Genomic DNA, 13,615 nt, shown 5'->3' with positions numbered 1-13,615 from the left:
AGAGGAAGGAACACTCCTAAACTCATTTTATGAGGCCACCATCACCGTGGCACCAAAACCAGACAAAGGTGTCACAAAGAAAGAAAACTACAGGCCAATATCACTGATGAACATAGATTCAAAAATCCCCAACAGGGGCTTCCCTGGTGGCGCAGCGGTTGGGAGTCCACCTGCCGATGCAGGGAACATGGGTTCATGCCCCAGTCTGGGAGGGTCCCACATGCGGAGGAGCGGCTGGGCCTGTGGGCCATGGCCCATGGGCCTGGGCGTCCGGAGCCTGTGCTCCATGATGGGAGAGGCCACAGTGGTGAGAGGCATGTGTACTGCAAAAAAAAAAAAAGAAAAAAAATCCTCAATAAAATACTGGCAAACTTAATGCAACAGCACATTAAAAGGATCATACACCATGATCAATTTGGATTTATCCCAGGAATGCAACGATTCTTCCATATAAAAAAATCAAATAATGTGATAAAACATTTTAACAAGCTGAAGGTGAAAAACCGTATGATCATCTCAATAGATGCAGAAAAAGCTTTTGACATAGTTCAACATCCATTTATGATAAAAACCCTCTAGGAAGTAGGCATAGAGGGGACTTATCTCAACATAATAAACGCCATATATGACAAAACCACAGCCAACATCATTCTCAATGGTGAAAAACTGAAATCATTTCCACTAAGATCGGAAACAAGACAAGGTTGTCCACTCTCACCACTATTATTCAACATAGGTTTGGGACAATTAGCCACAGCAATCAGAGAAGATAAAGAAATAAAAAGAATCCAAATCGGAAAAGAAGAAGTAAATCTGTTTACCCTTTCCACATGAGATGATACTGTACATAGAGAATCCTAAAGATGCTACCAGAAAACTACTAGAGCTAATCAATGAATTTGGTAAAGTAGCAGGATAAAAATTAATGCACAGAAATCTCTTTCATTACTGTACACTAATGATGATAAATCTGAAAGAGAAATTAAGGAAACACTCCCATTCACCATTGCCAAGAAAAGAATAAAACATCTAGGAATAAACTCACCTAAGGAGACAAAAGACCTGTATGCAGTAAAAGTATAAGACACTGATGAAAGAAATTAAAGATGACATAAAAAGATGTGGCGATATAGCATGTTTTTGGATTGGAAGAATCAACACTCGGAAAATGACTCTACTACCCAAAGTAATCTACAGATTCAGTGCAATCCCTATCAAACTACCAATGGCATTTTTCACAGAACTAGAACAAAGAATTTCACAATTTGTATGGAAACACAAAAGACCCCAAACAGCAAAAGCAGTCTGGAGAAAGAAAAATGGAGCTGGAGGAATCAGGCTCCCAGACTTCATACTATATTACAAAGCTACAACAATCAAGAGAGTATGGTACTGGAACAAAAACAGAAATATAGATCAGTGGAACAGGATAGAAAGCCCAGAGATAAACCCACACACATATGGTCACCTTATTTTTGTTAAAGGATGCAAGAATATACAGTGGAAAAAAGACAGCCTCTTCAATAAGTGGTGCTGGGAAAACCAGACAGCTACATGTAAAAGAATGAAATTAGAACACTCCCTAACACCATACACAAAAATAAACTCAAAATGGATTAAGGACGTCAATGTAAGGCCATACACTATAAAACTCTTAGAGGAAAACATAGGCAGAACACTCTATGACATAAATCACAGCAAGATCCTTTTTGACCCACCTCCTAGAGAAACAGTAATAAAACAAAAAATAAACAAATGGGAGCTAATGAAACTTAAAAGCTTTTGCACAGGAAAGGAAACCATAAACAAGACCAAAAGACAACCCTCAGAATGGGAGAAAATATTTGCAATTGAACCAACTAACAAAGGATTAATCTCTAAAATTTGCAAGCAGCTCATACAGCTCAATATCAAAAAGCAAACTAACCAATCCAAAAATGGGCAGAAGACCTAAACAGCAATTTCTCCAAAGAAGATATAGTTTGCCAACAAACACATGAAAGAATGCTCAACATCACTAATCATTAGAGAAATGCAAATCAAAATTACAATGAGGTATCACCTCACACCAGGCAGAATGGCCATCATCAAAAAATGTACAAACAGTAGATGCTGAAGAGGGTGTGGAGAAAAGGAAACCCTCTGGCACTGTTTGTGGGAATATAAGTTGATGCAGCCACTTTGGAGAACAGTATGGAGGTTCCTTAAAAAACTGAAAATAGAACTGCTATATGACTCAGCAATCCAACTACTAGACATATACCCTGAGAGAACCATAATTCAAAAAGAGTCATGTACCACAATGTGCATTGCAGCTCTATTTACAATAGCCAGCACATGGAATCAACCTAAGTGTCCGTCGACTGATGAATGGATAAAGAAGATGTGGCACATATATACAATGGAATATTACTCAGCCATAAAAAGAAATGAAATTGCGTTATTTGTGGTGAGGTGGATGGACCTAGAATCTGTCATGCAAAGTGAAGTATGTCAGAATGAGAAAAACAAATACCGTATGCGAACACATATATATGGAATCTAAAAAAAAAAAAAAGTTCTGAAGAACCTAGGGGCAGGACATGAATAAAGATTCAGATGTAGAGGATGGACTTGAGGACCCAGAAAGGGGGGAGGTTTGTTGGGATGAAGGGAGAGAGTGGCATGGACTTATATATACTATCAAATGTAAAATTGATAGCTACTGGGAAGCAGCCATGTAGCACAGGTAGATCAGCTTGGTGCTTTGTGACCACCTAGAAGAGTGGGATAGGGAGTGTGGGAGCGAGACGCAAGAGGGAGGGGATATGAGGATGCATGTATATGTATAGCTGATTCAGTTTGCTATCAACCAGAAACTAACATACCATTGTAAAGCCATTATATTCCAGTAAAGATGTTAAAAATTTTTTTTACATAATATAAAAAATTCTTTCTCAACCTTTTAATGCAATGCTTCCCTTTGAGAGAGGACCAGAGAAAAGTGTACAGATCCATTAGGGAGTTAACAATTTCTTACTACAACTATGACATTGTTGGTATCATGAATGTATGACTGAATTTTCCTTTGTGTTTTCAAAAACAGACCTTACCTCTTTACTTGCAAAAGACACTTTAACTAATATAAGCTCATATGAACACTGTGTCTACTGCCTCCTCATAGTAAGTGAAAGCAAATTCATCTTTGAGCTCCCAGATTATTTTCATTTTGCAGCTGTAGAAGAATGGAATAAATTTACTATGCCTAGTACAAAAATTCTCTGTTCCAATAACCCCAAAGCTAACTTCCGCTGGAGATTGGGTACACAGGCTTAATATACAACCAAGGAAAAACTGATGGCTGGGATTGAGACAGTTATAGGTTGAGGGTGTCCATACCCATATGCATGATGCTTGTCGAATGCAGGAAAACCTGGAGGTAGGAAAAGAAGAAAAGCAAGATGCAAGCTAAGTGTGACCATTTGTACTCTTTCTCCAATCCCACAAATATTAGGGTCTTCCCTGCCTAAAGTATTCAGTTTAATTCTACAGTTACTTAACTTAATTGGTCATTTTATTTCATAAAGAAGCTGCTCACCTATGACATCTGAGTTCATAGAATCTGCACTACAATCTGGTCCTTTATCATAGACTGTCATGTGATCGCTTTTTGATTGGTTACGGCCTCCCCTTACCCCCTGTAATTACATATAAATTGCATTTCTTTTTAATGTTTAGTATACTGTTATGCATAAATCAGTTACTAAGTTCATTTTGTTATGTAAATGTACATGGAGAACCAGGCTTATGTTTAAATTAATCTGATTTTCTCTTCCATTTTTCTTTGGGTTGTTGATTTTATTAATGTGCCCAGGAAAAGTAAAAACAATGTGTTCTAGTGTTTTAGCAGCTTCTTGTTCTTGACTCCCCTAGAGTCCCCTGGACCTCTGCCTTACATTTTAATTCATCAGGATTGTAGAGTTCATAGCTTTCATTTATACATTTTGAGGAAATTTATTTTTAGAATAATAGAATCATGGAGAATGAAGAAACATGAATGGCCATTTTGTTTACTCCTCCTTCTTTGGCAGGAATCCAGTGTCCTTGACAGATGGCCAAAGATTAATTGTCCATCCAATTAACCTTAGACTACCAGATGCATATATTGCAGGACTCTGAACAGTTTTAACCTGAGCAATGTGTAATAAAAACCTCCCAGAATAGAAACAAGTCTCATAATTTTACATGTCAGAAGTAAAAGTAATTTGATTATCAGTGCTTGTATTCTTTCATGGGAGAGTCTTAGAGACCCCAGATTCATCTGTGCCCAGTGTCCACATGAAACATTGTTCTTACCGTCATCAAAGTATTCACATTTCTATAAACTATATTATCTTATATTTAATTGTGCTATGTCTATTCTACTTTTATCCTTTAATTTTTACCTTCCAGGATTTTTATTTTCTTATTCCTGCAAAGTAATGACAAAGGAATAATTAAGACTAGAAATAAATTTCAGCGCTGCTTCCCTTTTTGTTGTCTATGTTTCTATGCTTAAAATTAGTTGTTTGCATGTGCTTTTGAGAGAGAGAGAGTTTGTGGGTACATGCGTGTGTATATAAGTGCTCCAGGGAGCATCACTGTGGAATGGAATGAAGAATATTTGTATTTTTTTAAATTCTGAAATTGTGTGTTTTAAGATTTTGTGTTCATATTAATATTAGAATCCTTGTTACAAAATTAAAAATTAAGCTTTGCATTATCAAAAATTCTTAAAAATAATTTTGTTATGAACTAGCATTGAAAAACATAAGAAAAAGAGTGTGTTTATTTAAAAGTAGATAAATTTTTATGTAAACTATTTCTATTTAAGGTAAAGCAACTGGAACAAATACAGTGAAATGTACTCAATGTTAATTCTAGTTTGCTTGATTTTTAGATCACAATTTTAGCTGTTACTATATATCTCTGATTTAATAAATAAAATATAAATATATAAACAAATGCTATAGTTCTAGTCATGGTCATCTTTAAAAATAGAGTTTTATGTGGTTATAAGTTAGCACAATTGGTTTAAATTACTAGCCAATTACTTATTTTAAGGAGATTTTTATTTGTTTTTATAAATTTAGCAATGTTCCCCCCTCAGCCTTGTTTAAAGGTGATGTTACTGGTGAAGATTCTTTATTTCTATTTTGTAATTTCAAAACAGTATATCATCGTTAAAAATATAATAAATCGTATATGCCTCTATAGACATATGAATAAAATATACAATGAATATATCTACAATGAACACACATACACACAACTATACACACACACACACATACATATATATATATATATATGAATATATATTAAGAATTTCAGGTGGTTTGCAACTACTAAATATTATTTGCAACTTTATTATTTCTGCCTATGTACTTTCATTTGTGTGTGTGCACGGCACGCAAGCATTCTTTAAAAATAGCCTCTCTACATGGTCTCTGCATCTCTGCTTCTCTGTTCTACACACATTTAAGAATACTTTAACCATTCCTGTGCACCGACTTAAATGGCTCCCTAATGTGTTTTCTGTTTACAATAGCTTTGCTGTGGACCCTCATCTATTTAATTCCTTCTATAGCGTATATAATCCCAAACATAAAATTCATTAGCTAATAAAAAGGAGTACCCCTTGTTATCTGATCATTCAGTTTTCAACCTTTGCTATAATAACTTGCAAAATGGAATTCATGATCCATACTGTAACACTGCTATAATGAATATGTTCATATATTGGTGGAAATGTTGACATCTGAAAGAAAGGATGTTAGTATAATAACACCTTCGTTCAATCCCTCTCATGATATCCTATTGTTGTTACTAACAATTTCCCCATTTTTCCTGAGAATTTAGCCCTTAATGGGCCTCAATATTGCAACTACCAAGCACCTGTGGGCACTGTCAACCTGGGCGCAATTCAGACATCATCTTTAGTATCTTTACCATTTTTCTTCTTTTTTTTTTAGAATTTATATGGTGGTGCATGTTTGTTGCAGTGCAGAAAACAAATGCAATCTATAGCTGACACAGTATTGTATCTTTGTATTCTACATGTAAACATATCCTTTGGGGTTCATTAAATGTTAAATAATTTTAGAATTGGTATCTTAAGAACATTCTATTCTGCAGAAATCCTCAATGGATTTTTATATTGGTGGTTAAAAACAGTTTAAAGATTTGCAGGAAGATATTTGGTGGTTTGGATACATTTGGAACCTATTCTTTTCCCTCAGTTTAAAATAATGCAGTGCAGGTTACCACTTTCTGAAAATTTGCTCTCCAACACACTGGCAGACACAAATTAGGTTTTGATACTTATAGATGTCTGTATTCTACTTCATCTTATTGCTTTTATTTAGCATGTCTGAGTTTCCTATCACCAATGTAATTGTAAATCATTTGGAAGTTTATCTTAGGCTTCTTTGCATCTGTATTGAGTCTAAAATGTGTTGCATGTGAAACAGGCACTTTACACATATATTCAAGTTGATTAAAGCTTCACACACGCACACACACACACACACACACATACTCACACACATGGTTTCCCTGACCACCACGTGGATTGCTAATCTTATGTTTTCCTATAGTCTATTTTCTAATACATCATTTTAGTTGCATCCTTGAAATGATTATTTTCTCTACCCTGCTTAACACGGTAGAGAAGACTAAGAAACTCTTAGATCCTGGATGAAAATTTGTTAAAAGGTGAATTAATATTTTTACTTTTTCTATAATGTTTGAATTTTCTCACTGTATATCCAATATATTATATCAAAGACATTTTAGAATGAATGTATTTTGATATTTACAGACTGAATTTGAATAAAAACATTCTAATTCCCAAGTCTTGCCATTTTAAATTAACTATAACTCATGGGTGAGACAGTGTGATTGATTAAAAGCCAGCTATAACACCTCTAGTGTACTTAAAGATGTCCAAGAAAAAGATGACTGCAGGTCACCAGGTATGACGTGATGAGGGATTGATGAGAGTGCAAAGTATTGCAATAGAAAACTAGGGAGAATTAGGAAAAGAAAGAGTCAATAGACATGCTGATTGAGCTAATTCAGTAGGCAAAGAGCCCAGAGGAATTTAGAAACCATCAAGTTGTTAATGCTGAGAGAAAAGAGAGGGTGTGGTACACATTTTGTACCACAAATGTGTACACTAGACACATTTTGATACTATTAACAACATCCGAAAGTTAGAAAATAGAACATGTTTATTGGGTTGGGAGAGTTATGGTGGGTTATTTCGAGTTTGTGGTGACTGTTAGATATCTAAGTGGAACTGTGTATGAAATATGGATCTGGAACTTGGATGAGTAAGCATAGTTGGAAATACAGATTTGGGAGCTGTAAGGCATAGACATAATGGTTGAAACCAGAAAAGTAAATGAACTCTTCAAGGGAGTGATCATAAAGCGTGAGAAGTTTTATTGTAAAGCTATTATTTTCCTTTAAAAGAATCCTCTGTGACTTACCCATCCACATCCAAGCAGCAAACTCTGATTGTAAATATGCCATTTGTCTTGCAACTTTATATGGATGTTCTAAGTGGGTCAGAGTATTTGAATCCATAAATATTTCTATACCCAATATATTTTATCTCAGAATTGGAGAAAAATTATAAAAAACTTAAAAATGACTTAGCTGTCCTTATATACAATGCACGTTTCAAGTATATGATAGTCTGGTCACTATAAAAACTAGTAAAACTAGTAGAATAAGGTTGATGGTTAACTTTCTCAGTTTAACTATGTATTGGAATATCCACTTATAAATTTATATTAGTAGCTACATATTATCAATAAACATAATTTTATAATAAATTATAAAAATGATGTTACTAAATACATAATAAAGTTTTAATTGTGTTAGTCTTTAAAGTTATTTAACTTCATCATAATGATGTTGTAAAACAATTTATAAAAATTAAAATATTTTCTTTTTAGAGAAAATAAAAAGATAATATTTTGATATGCCTATATTTTAAATATATTGCTCTATTTAATTATAAGTAACAAAGATAAGTTTTGCACTTTTCTATCTTTCTCTTTTCTCTTTTCCCCAATGGCATTAAATACCCTTTGTATAAGTAGTTTTTAAAGAATGTGTAATACTCCATTGAACAGATAACCATGACATCATTGAAGGAGCTCTTATTTTTGGACTTAAAGGCAATTTCCAAGTATCAGTTACTCTAATTCTTCAAAGAGAATATTTGTGTTTAAACTCTGGTTAGTCTTCTCTTTGCATATATTCCTAGGATTAGAATAGTGAGTCAAGGCTTGTAGGTGTACTTAAGGCTCTTGGTCCATATTGTTGCAATCATGTAAGAATTTCAGGTTCTAGGAATGTATGCAATGTTGTTGTAAGTAATTGGATTTTTGCCCGTGGCCTCGAAGAGCAGACTTCTTTAATAGCTGTACAAGGTAGATTTAAGATCAGAGTACAATTAAGAGTCTCTTCATGCATTTCTATTCTGTTTGCTTTTTTATTTTCCTGAGCAATATATCATTCCATCACAATCATATTCATCATGTCTTTTCGATAATATGTCATTTGACATGGGTATGCTTTCTCCATGTTCAGTGGCTTAAACTCCTATTCAAAGATTGCTATTCAATTCTGAGCTAGGATTTGTGAGGATATCAAAATATTTAGTTTGTTGGCTTATACACTACTTGTATAGATGGTGCATATATAAAATGTATAGATCTTTTTAAAAAGATGATTCATATATTAAATTCATGAAGTAAGAATAGAAGAAACACTATGCATAATGCTACACAGCAATACTTGAATAAATGTCAAATGAGTGTAAACAAAGAAAGTTACCAGCTATTACATGGATCAAGTCATTAACCACTGCAGCTGTTGACCTACAAGTATACCCTAAAATGAATTTAGGATGAAGCATGCTGTATTTTGGATACATGGGCCCCTAGATAGATAAAATGGAAGAATTTCAATGACCCTCAGATTCTTGCATCTTTTAATATATAGATAAGCACTAAAATCATTAACTGAGATATCTGATCCACATGACTAACAATAACATTTTACCAAGATGTATGCTTGATAACATGTATTTCTTACCTGAAAAAAAAAAATATATATATATATATATATCCAGGATGTTCCCCTACCTCTGTGGAGCAGTTTCTTAGCACTCCCCTAGAGGCTGTCTCCTGGGCTATAGTCCTCATTAAGTCTCCAAATAAAACTGAAATTCACAGCTCTCGCATTGTGCGTTTTTATTTCAGTCAACATGAGTGATTTCAAAGAAGACCAAGGTCACCACTATACCATGACGAATAAAAGGTTTTTTTTTTTTGGAAGACCATAAAGTTCTGATTTTCCCTTTATATGTGGAAAAGTTAATAATAGAAAGAAGACACATCAGTTCCATGACTAAATACTGTGTTTTATAAGAAATATATATTTGGTCATTCAGATATGTTTCGTCTTTGTCCACAGTTCCTGGATCACAGTTCCTGGATCAAGGAACAGTCCACAGTTCCTGGATCAAGGTCCCAAAACCCTTGAAATTTCCTGAGTGATAAAAATAATGGGAGCATATTTTGTCATAATATTTTGTCTCTTGTCATCACTTCCTGAAATCACTTCAGAGCCATAAATGTAAAATGGATGTCTTGTTATTCATAACACACAACAACTGGGTTTATCTTAATAAGGGGACTTTTGGAAGGCATGTAATGATGGGAGACTGTTTGCCAAGGGAACCATGAATAGACAGCTGGAACTTTCAGTCCCACCTCCGGACCTTCTGGGAGGGGAGAGAGGCTGGAGATCGAGTTCAGTCCCCAATTGCCATTAATTTAATCAGCCAAGCTTGTAATGAAGCCTCCATAAAACTCCAAAAGAGAGAGCTCTGGAGAGCTTCCAGGTTGATGAACAAGTGGAGATGTAGAGAGAATGGAGCATTCAGAGGGCATGGAAGCTCTGTTCTCTCCATACTTTGCCATATGCCTCTTTTCCTTCTGGCCTTTCTGGAGTTATATCCTTCCATAATAAACCAATAATCTAAAAAGTAAAAAATTTCTCTGAGCTCTGTGAACTGCTCTAGAAAATTAATTAAACACAAAGTGAGGGTCGTTGGGACATCCAATCTATAGCAGGCCAGTCAAGTGACAACCTGGAATTGTGACTGGTGTCTGAAGTGGAGAGGGGAGGTAGTCTTGTGGGACTGAGCCTTTACCTGTGGAATCTGTCATTATTTCTGGGTAGATAGTGTCAGAACTGAGCTGAATTATAAGACAACTAGCTGGTGTCTGAGCATTGCTTATTGATATGGGGAAAACCCCTCACCTCCATGTTGGAATTGGGTGATCAGAACTTTTACTATTTCAATGTTTAGTAAACTAGATGGTTTTTGGGAACTAATAATATCAGGATTCTTATAGTCTAACTCTGGTCTTATGTACATATTTCATCAAGAGTAATCATCCCCATGGTAACATCATAAGCAGGATGTAAGTGACCAGTAATGGTTTAACTTAAAAGGAATCAAAATATCTGAATATTAATTCCTTGTCAGTAATTTATTAGATATGTGACTTTAGTCCAACTACATAACTTTTCTGAGCCTCAGTTTCAATGTTTCAAAAACTCTTGGCATACTGCAATTGCTCAATAAATATTAGCTTTCTTCTTTGTTTTGTTAATGTCTTTGATTATGCCCATGACAACATTTTTAGGCACCTACTCCAGGGCATTCTCCCTGCCTTCCTGTCTTCTTTCTCATTTTCATTTTCTTCCATACATCTTTCAAACAGGTCTCCCGTGTCTTGTCCTTTTGTTCCATCTTTAGTTGTAAAGACATGATAATGATACTATTGATAATTAACAGTTAATGAACAGTTAATATACACTAGAGACTGTGCTAAATGCTTTACATTCATGTCACTTAATTCTAATAACCCCATATGGTAAGATCTACTGTTACCCAAGCTTATTCTCTTATTCCATTAATCTCATAGAGGGAATAAAGGTTCAGAAATAAGTACTGTCTTCAATGTTACACAGCTGGGAAGTAGCACAGGTGGGGTTCAAATCCATATGTGGTCAGAATCCAAGATCTTGCACAATTCAGCATAGAACGTGTTTCACAAAGTCTAAGGAGGTGAAGAGAAAGATGCAACTGAAGTTTATGTTTGGCAATTAGTTGTTAAGATTGGTCCCATGGAAGTTGTTTTAATTAGTCTTTCCCTTCTGTTCAAAGAACATTTTAATATTAAGTTGTATACAGTAAATAAAAATAATATATAATGTCATGAAATTAGAGGATTTTCCCCATGTTGTATACAAACATGTAAAATGTTAGGATGGGATCATTCTGTCACCCTAGAAATTAAGAATGAAGATAGAAGCAAAAAGTTGGGGATTTTTAAGCATTTTAGTATTACTTAAGTTTACATTCTAAAAAGTGTCTTAAACATCAACTACATAATATACCAAAGATGCTTAATTGCATTTATCATTCAATTTATATTACTGTAAGAAATTATTTTGGTTGAGTTATCCAGAAGCATATTTTCAACTTGTTTTCTCTGCAGAATATTTATAGTAGTTGTTTTTCTACTTCTAAGATTGTAATTAGTTTATATAAGAAGACTTTCTGCAGTGTTTAATGTATACCCCTAAATCAAGAAGAATAACTCACTGAGTAGGAACAAATAATGTAACAATTTCAGACTCTATCCTACTGTTCTTCATGACAGTGTAAAAAAATTCAGCTCGTGGAAACCACTTCTAATTTTATAACCTCAAGTGCCTTTGCAAATTAGTTTTAGAATCCATTTCCCATTTCCCCAACCAACCTCTATTGAAGTAGAGAGTGGCATTTTGCTTCTCATTCTACTTGAAACTGCTATTAACACTTACAAAGTTCTGAAATGTTATGGTCAGTTTCTTCTCTGAATCACACCTCCAATAACATCCAGAAATGTATGAAAATACTTTCTAAGTAATAGATGTTATTTTAATAAAAAAGGATATTCTTGAATTGATAATGACATGGGAGGTGTTAACAAGAGCTCACTGATAGACTTAAAGGGCTAAGTAACCCAAATATCACTTTTGAATTTGATCTGGGAAAATTTCAGCAATTTATGTTGGATTTAATTATCAATTATTTCAGGATACCTACTTTTTGTTCTGCAAAGAAACTCATCCATCCAATTTGTTTTAGTTTACATAATTATTTTGTTTTTACCCAGAACAATACAAGCAATGAAGTGTATAACATCCATTACTCAATAAAAAAATGAAAGGGAATTTGGATACCCATTATGGGAACCATATCATCTCAAGTCCTCTGTAATGTAAATATTCTGCACTAAAATATTTTTGTAACATTTTTCCTAAGGACATTTACCATAATATAGAGTTAATTATGAAACCGTTAAAAGATAAAAATAAATTAAGAGGCAGTGTGAGGAAAATAAGAAGTGCTCTCCCAAATAATTGTTGACAACAGCTGGAGAGTCAATGAAGTAGATACAGATATTTCATTCTCAAATGGCAACTTCTGAAAGGGAAGTTCTCTAAGTACAAACACAAGATTGCATTAACAGTTCTTACCAGATCTCAGAGAATGTAAGACTCACAGAAGACAGGAAAAAAAGTCTTAATTAACCTTTTTATAACTAAAAACATTTTACTGTCCCTAAATCCTCAAATGGTAATCTTAAATTAATATGAAAGCAGTGAACTATTTTTATTGTACAATTACTTGACAATTTATAAACAGTATCCGTTTTCCTTATAATAATTCATTATATTTTCTAATATATTAAGCCTCAATTGCCTATCAAGCCTTCCTGATAGATCATTTTGATCCTATCATTTTCAATTAATCATGCCTGTTTGCTGGTGATGTTTTTCCTGGAAAACTGTCATAAAAATATTATTCTAACACATTTCCTACATCATAGAATAGATTATTTCTGCTATTATTAATAATAGAAGGTACATATTTGCATATATCATATAATTAATTTCTTTATCAAATAGTTTATTATGCTTATAAACATATTTGAATAATTCAAGTAATTTCTAAATAAAATTTTATTTTTTAATTGATGAATCTTGTAAAACTGCACAAAGGAGTATTTGTTCCATCAGTATGAGGAGTAATCTCGATGTCAGTGTCACACTATGAAATTCTTGTTTTATCAAATGGTTCTGGAATTCTGAATTTTTCTCTTATTCACTTAGTAAGAATTTTTGAGTGTCTACTATATGCCAGGCACTGAGCCTGGCCTTGAGGACACAATAATAAATAACGGAGACTCACCTGCTGTCCAAATATTGCTTCTATTCCTGAAGGACCTCCTTTCACTTTGCTTTTTAGGTTCTGATAATGGTGTTCTTTTGAATACCATCAATAGTGAAAAAGCATTGTTTTCCCTTTGAAAATGAATTTCTTAGTAAGGAGGATTATGGGACCAAGACAAAGTGGACTAACAGCTATTTGTTATTTTAAATTGTTTAGTGAAATGTAGAATGCTCACGTTGTCATTGTTCCTTTTTTTTCAAAATTATAGTTTAAACAAAA

General features: G+C 33.9%; 1 protein-coding gene across 2 annotated transcripts in view; it reads right to left on the bottom strand.

Moving 5' to 3' along the window:
- LRRTM4 (leucine rich repeat transmembrane neuronal 4) overlaps window positions 1–13,615 on the bottom strand; it is an 849,971-nt gene that overhangs the window by 65,612 nt on the left and 770,744 nt on the right. The window lies entirely within an intron of this gene.

Source organism: Globicephala melas, chromosome 12, assembly GCF_963455315.2.
Source record: "Globicephala melas chromosome 12, mGloMel1.2, whole genome shotgun sequence".
In the NCBI taxonomy this organism is placed as follows: domain Eukaryota; kingdom Metazoa; phylum Chordata; class Mammalia; order Artiodactyla; family Delphinidae; genus Globicephala; species Globicephala melas.
The sequence above is the reverse complement of the archived record's forward strand: the minus strand, read 5'-3'. Positions and strand labels throughout refer to the sequence as shown.